Source organism: Coregonus lavaretus (genome assembly GCF_964263955.1).
Source record: "Coregonus lavaretus genome assembly, chromosome: 15".
NCBI classification, from domain to species: domain Eukaryota; kingdom Metazoa; phylum Chordata; class Actinopteri; order Salmoniformes; family Salmonidae; genus Coregonus; species Coregonus lavaretus.
Window position 1 is genome coordinate 50749240 of NC_140002.1, and position 7011 is coordinate 50756250.

Here is a 7011-nt window from a genome sequence, read left to right on the forward strand (position 1 = left end):
ATTTTTTATTCTGTACAGGCTTTCTTTTCACTCTGTCATTTAGGTTAGTATTGTGGAGTAACTACAATTTTGTTGATCCATCCTCATATTTCTCCTATCACAGCCATTAAACTCTGTAACTGTTTTAAAGTCACCACTGGTCTCATGGTGAAATCGCAGAGCGGTTTCCTTCCTCTCCGGCAACGGAGTTAGGAAGGACGACTGTATATTTGTAGTGACTGGATGTATTGATACACCATCCAAAGTGTAAATAATGACTTCACCATGCTCAAAGGAATATTTAATGTCTGCTTTCTTAAATTTTTATCCATCTACCAATAGGTGCCCTTCTTTGCGGGGCATTGGAAAACCTCCCAGGTCTTTGTGGTTGAATGTGTTTGAAATTCACTGCTCGACTGAGGGACTTTAGTCATTGAAAAATCATGTTAAACACTATTATTGCACACAGAGTGTTATGTGACTTGTTTACCACATTTTTACTCCTGAACTTATTTAGGCTTGCCATAACAAAGGGGTTGAATACTTATGGACTCAAGAAATTGTAGCTTTTCATTTTTAATTAATTTGTAAAAATGTCAAAAAATATAATTACACTTTGACATAGGGGCGCTACTTTGTCCCAAAATGTTACATAGAATTATATTGGAAAGCTGTCCAATCCTGGTGTGATGAGGTGTGAATGAGATTCAGGCGCAGGAGGTAAAACACAGAATTCCAGAGTTTATTCCGTTCACATAAATAAAACGCACCCAGCGTCAAAACGAAAGGGAAAATAATCCACCTTGGCAAATACACAATAAACAATCACTCACAAAGACAAGGGGAACAGAGGGAACACTAAAAAAGTATTTAGTCAGCCACCAATTGTGCAAGTTCTCCCACTTAAAAAGATGAGAGAGGCCTGTAATTTTCATCATAGGTACACGTCAACTATGACAGACAAAATGAGGAAAAAAATTCCAGAAAATCACATTGTAGGATTTTTAATGAATTTATTTGCAAATTATGATGGAAAATGAGTATTTGGTCAATAACAAAAGTTTCTCAATACTTTGTTATATACCCTTTGTTGGCAATGACACAGGTCAAACATTTTCTGTAAGTCTTCACAAGGTTTTCATAAACTGTTGCTGGTATTTTGGCCCATTCCTCCATGCAGATCTCCTCTAGAGCAGTGATGTTTTGGGGCTGTCGCTGGGCAACATGGACTTTCAACTCCCTCCAAAGATTTTCTATGGGGTTGAGATCTGGAGACTGGCTAGGCCACTCCAGGACCTTGAAATGCTTCTTACGAAGCCACTCCTTCGTTGCCCGGGCGGTGTGTTTGGGATCATTGTCATGCTGAAAGACCCAGCCACGTTTCATCTTCAATGCCCTTGCTGATGGAAGGAGGTTTTCACTCAAAATCTCACGATACATGGCCCCATTCATTCTTTCTTTTACACGGATCAGTCGTCCTGGTCACTTTGCAGAAAAACAGCCCCAAAGCATGATGTTTCCACCCCCATGCTTCACAGTAGGTATGGTGTTCTTTGGATGCAACTCAGCATTCTTTGTCCTCCAAACACGACGAGTTGAGTTTTTACCAAAAAGTAATATTTTGGTTTCATCTGACCATATGACATTCTCCCAATCCTCTTCTGCATCATGCAAATGCAAATTTCAGACAGGCCTGGACATGTACTGGCTTCAGCAGGGGGACACGTCTGTCACTGCAGGATTTGAGTCCCTGGCGGCGTAATGTGTTACTGATGGTAGGCTTTGTTACTTTGGTCCCAGCTCTCTGCAGGTCATTCACTAGGTCCCCCAGTGTGGTTCTGGGATTTTTGCTCACCGTTCTTGTGATCATTTTGACCCCACGGGGTGAGATCTTGCGTGGAGCCCCAGATCGAGGGAGATTATCAGTGGTCTCGTATGTCTTCCATTTCCTAATAATTGCTCCCACAGTTGATTTCTTTAAACCAAGCTGCTTACCTATTGCAGATTCAGTCTTCCCAGCCTGGTGCAGGTCTACAATTTTGTTTCTGGTGTCCTTTGACAGCTCTTTGATCTTGGCCATAGTGGAGTTTGGAGTGTGACTGTTTGAGGTTGTGGACAGGTGTCTTTTATGCTGATAACAAGTTCAAACAGGTGCCATTAATACAGGTAACGAGTGGAGGACAGAGGAGCCTCTTAAAGAATAAGTTACAGGTCTGTGAGAGCCAGAAATCTTGCTTGTTTGTAGGTGACCAAATACTTATTTTCCACCATAATTTGCAAATAAATTCATTAAAAATCCTACAATGTGATTTTCTGGATTTTTTTCCCTCAATTTGTCTGTCATAGTTGACGTGTACCTATGATGAAAATGACAGGCCTCTCTCATATTTTTAAGCGGGAGAACTTGCACAATTGGTGGCTGACTAAATACTTTTTTTCCCCACTGTATACCCTATGCCTCCGCACACCCATTCTCTCCCGCCCTCCTACACAGATTCATCCTCCTTCACTCTCCCATTCATATGAACAGACACATACCCACACCACACACACCCATAGTACAAGTATTGACAATTATTGACTTACATGCTATAATTTCCTATTTTATATTGTATTTTCAGTGTCAATCTATGTCATTGGCATCGGTTAATTATATCGTTACTTCCAATACAAGACACCAAAGTTATGGTAATAGTTGAACAAAATACTTTATGGACATTCAATGTTTTGATCCAGAATGGGGTATTGGCATTTTCCTTATGAATTTGTTTAATACACACTGTGTAACTCAGTTCCTGTAAACAGTATTACCCAACAGTTCATGTGACTCAAACAGATTTTTGTAACAGTTTTCCACCTACATTATTTAATCGTTTTGCAACTGCTTTTCCCTACAATACATTTTTTGCGGATCTATCATGCCAAGGACAATGGATAGATTTTTACAACTATTGTTGTAATGCCGCCACCAACTGGATGGGGTGGAAACATTTTCAAAAAAGGTAAATTCCATTATGGAGAAAGGAAAAAAACATGAATCCACACATATTTTAAAATACTAAAAAATCCCACTCCTTCAGTCATTCAAAAACTCTGTAACTCCCTACACAGGCTCTGGGGCCTGCGAAGGTGGGACCGCACAAGACAGAACTTTATGTAGCTCCTCGGATGTGAAATCAACGGATTTCGCTTCATGATCTCCACCAGTTACATTTTTCTCATTGTCCATTCTTCTGCCAAACAATCTCCTTCATAATGCTCTTTCCTACATAGCCCACATCTCGGCTCCTCCCGTCTGCATAGAACTACTGCTGTGCACATATTTTCTATTAATATACTGTCCATACACACCATCATATAGGAAGAGATGGCTGCCGTTTTACGGGCTCCTAACCAATTGTGTTATTGTGTGTGTTTTTCGCGTTATTTTTAACTTATTTTGTACATAATGTTTCTGCCACCGTCTCTTATGACGGAAAAGAGCTTCTGGATATCAGAACAGCGATTACTCACCTCGTACTGGACAAAGTTTTTTTCTTTAACGAGTCGGACGCGAAGGATATACTTCAGACACCCGACAAGGCCCAAATCCCCATCATTCGCATGAAGAAGAGACGGAGATATCGGGGACGTAGGTCGGGGTGCCTTGTAAGGATCTGATGGCGAGTGGGTAATCCGCCTCTACCATCAGTCCTGTACAATCATTGGAGAATAAATTGGATGAGCTCCAATCAAGACTATCCTACCATTGGGACATTAAAAACTGTAATATCTTATGTTTCACCGAGTCGTGGTTGAACGACGACATGGATAACATACAGCTGGCGGGATTTTCGGAGCATCGGCAAGCTAGAACAGCTGCCTCCGGTAAGACCAGGGGTGGCGGTCTGTGTATATTTGTAAATAACAGCTGGTGCACGAAATCCAATATCAAGGAAATCTCGAGGTTTTGCTCGCCTGAGGTAGAGGATCTCATGATAAGCTGTAGACCACACTATTTACCAAGAGAGATTTCATCTATATTTTTCATAGCCGTCTATTTACCACCACAAACCGATGCTGGCACTAAGACCACACTCAACGAGCTGTATAAGCAAACAAGAAAATGCTCATCCAGAGGCGTGCTCCTAGTGGCCGGGGAGTTTAATGCAGGGAAACTTAAATCCGTTTTACCTCATTTCTATCAGCATGTTACATGTGCAACCAGAGGGAAAACAACTCTAGACCACCTTTACTCCACACACAGAGATGCATACAAAGCTCTCCCTCGCCCTCCATTTGGCAAAGCTGAACATAATTATATCCTCCTGATTCCTGCTTACAAGCAAAAACTAAAGCAAGTACCAGTGACTCGCTCAATACGGAAGTGGTCAGATGACGCAGATGCTAAGCTACAGGACTGTTTTGCTAGCACAGACTGGAATATGTTCCGGGATTCTTCCAATGGCATTGAGAAGTACACCACATCAGTCACTGGCTTCATCAATAAGTGCATCGATGACGTCGTCCCTACAGTGACCGTACATACATACCCCAACCAGAAGCCATGGATTAGCCATGACCCGATCCTGTAGGTTCATGCTCTACAACATTCGGAGAGTACGACCCTGCCTTACACAGGAAGCGGCACAGGTCCTAATCCAGGCACTTGTCATCTCCCGTCTGGATTACTGCAACTCGCTGTTGGCTGGGCTCCCTGCCTGTGCCATTAAACCCCTACAACTCATCCAGAATGCCGCAGCCCGTCTGGTGTTCAACCTTCCCAAGTTCTCTCACGTCACCCCGCTCCTCCGCACACTCCACTGGCTTCCAGTTGAAGCTCGCATCTGCTACAAGTCCATGGTGCTTGCCTACGGAGCAGTGAGGGGAACGGCACCTCCGTACCTTCAGGCTCTGATCAGTCCCTACACCCAAACGAGGGCACTGCGTTCATCCACCTCTGGCCTGCTGGCTCCCCTACCTCTGCGGAAGCATAGTTCCCGCTCAGCCCAGTCAAAACTGTTCACTGCTCTGGCACCCCAATGGTGGAACAAGCTCCCTCACGACGCCAGGACAGCGGTGTCACTCACCACCTTCCGGAGACATTTGAAACCCCACCTCTTTAAGGAATACCTAGGATAGGATAAAGTAATCCTTCTACCCCCCCAAAAAAAAAGAAGAAGAAAAAAAACATTGTAAAGTGGTTATCCCACTGGCTATAAGGTGAATGCACCTATTTGTAAGTCGCTCTGGATAAGAGCGTCTGCTAAATGACGTAAATGTAAATGTAAATGATTACAGGCAACATCCGCACTGAGCTAAAGGGTAGAGCTGCCGCTTTCAAGGAGCAGGACTCTAATCCGTACACTTACACAAGAAATCCAGTTATGCCCTCCGACGAACCCTCAAACAGGCAAAGCGTCAATACAGGACTAAGATTTAATCCTACTACACCGGCTCCGACGCTCGTCGGATGTGGCAGGGCTTGCAAACTATTACGGACTACAAAGGGAAGCACAGTCGCGAGCTGCCCAGTGACACAAGCTTACCAGATGAGCTAAATTACTTCTATGCTCGCTTCGAGGCAAGCAACACTGAAGCACGCATGAGAGCATCAGCTGTTCCGGACGACTGTGTGATCACGCTCTCCGTAGCCGATGTGAGTTAGACCTTTAAACAGGTCAACATTCACAAGGCCACAGGGCCAGACGGATTACCAGGACGTGTTCTCTGAGCATGCGCTGACCAACTGGCAAGTGTCTTCACTGACATTTTCAACCAGTCCCTGACTGAGTCTGTAATACCAACATGTTTCAAGCAGACCACCATAGTCCCTGTGTCCAAGGGCCTTCCAGTTACTAAGGTAACCTGCCTAAATGACTACCGACCCGTAGCACACACGTCTGTAGCCATGAGGTGCTTTGAAAGGCTGGTCATGGCTCACATCAACACCATTATCCCAGAAACTCTAGACCCACTCCAATTTGAATACTGCCCCAACAGATCCACAGATGATGCAATCTCTATTGCACTCCACACTGGCCTTTCCCACTTGGACAAAAGGAACACCTACGTGAGAATGCTGTTCATTGACTACAGCTCAGCGTTCAACACCATAGCGCCCTCAAAGCTCAGCACTAAGCTAAGGACCCTGGGACTAAACACCTCCCTCTGCAACTGTATCCTGGACTTCCTGACGGGCCGCCCCCAGGTGGTAAGGGTAGGTAACAACACATCTGCCACGCTCATCCTCAACACGGGGGCCCCTCAGGGCTGCGTGCTCAGTCCCCTCCTGTACTCCCTGTTCACCCATGACTGCATGGCCAAGCATGACTCCAACACCATCATTAAGTTTGCCAACGACACATCAGTGGTAGGCCTGATCACCGACGAGACAGCCTATAGGGAGGAGGTCAGAGACCTGGCCGTGTGGTGCCAGGATAACAACCTCTCCCTCAACGTGATCAAGACAAAAGGAGCTGATTGTGGACTACAAGAAAAGGAGGACCGAGCACGCCCCCGTTCTCATCGACGGGGCTGTAGTGGAGCAGGTTGAGAGCTTCAAGTTCCTTGGTGTCCACATCACCAACAAACTATCATGGTCCAAACACACCAAGACAGTCGTGAAGAGGGCGCGACAAAGCCTATTCCCCCTCAGGAGACTGGAAAGATTTGGCATGGGTCCCCAGATCCTCAAAAAGTTATACAGCTGCACCATCACCGCCTGGTATGGCAACTGCTCGGCCTCCGACCGCAAGGCACTACAGAGGGTAGTGCATACGGCCCAGTACATCACTGGGGCCAAGCTTCCTGCCATCCAGGACCTCTATACCAGGCAGTCTCAGAGGAAGGCCCTAAAAATTGTCAAAGACTCCAGCCACCCTAGTCATAGAATGTTCTCTCTGCTACCGCACGGCAAGCGGTACCGGAGCGCCAAGTCTTGTTCCAAAAGGCTTCTTAACAGCTTCTACCCCCAAGCCATAAGACTCCTGAACAATGCTTTTTTACACTGCTGCAACTCTTTATCTATGCAGTCACTTTACCTCTACCTAC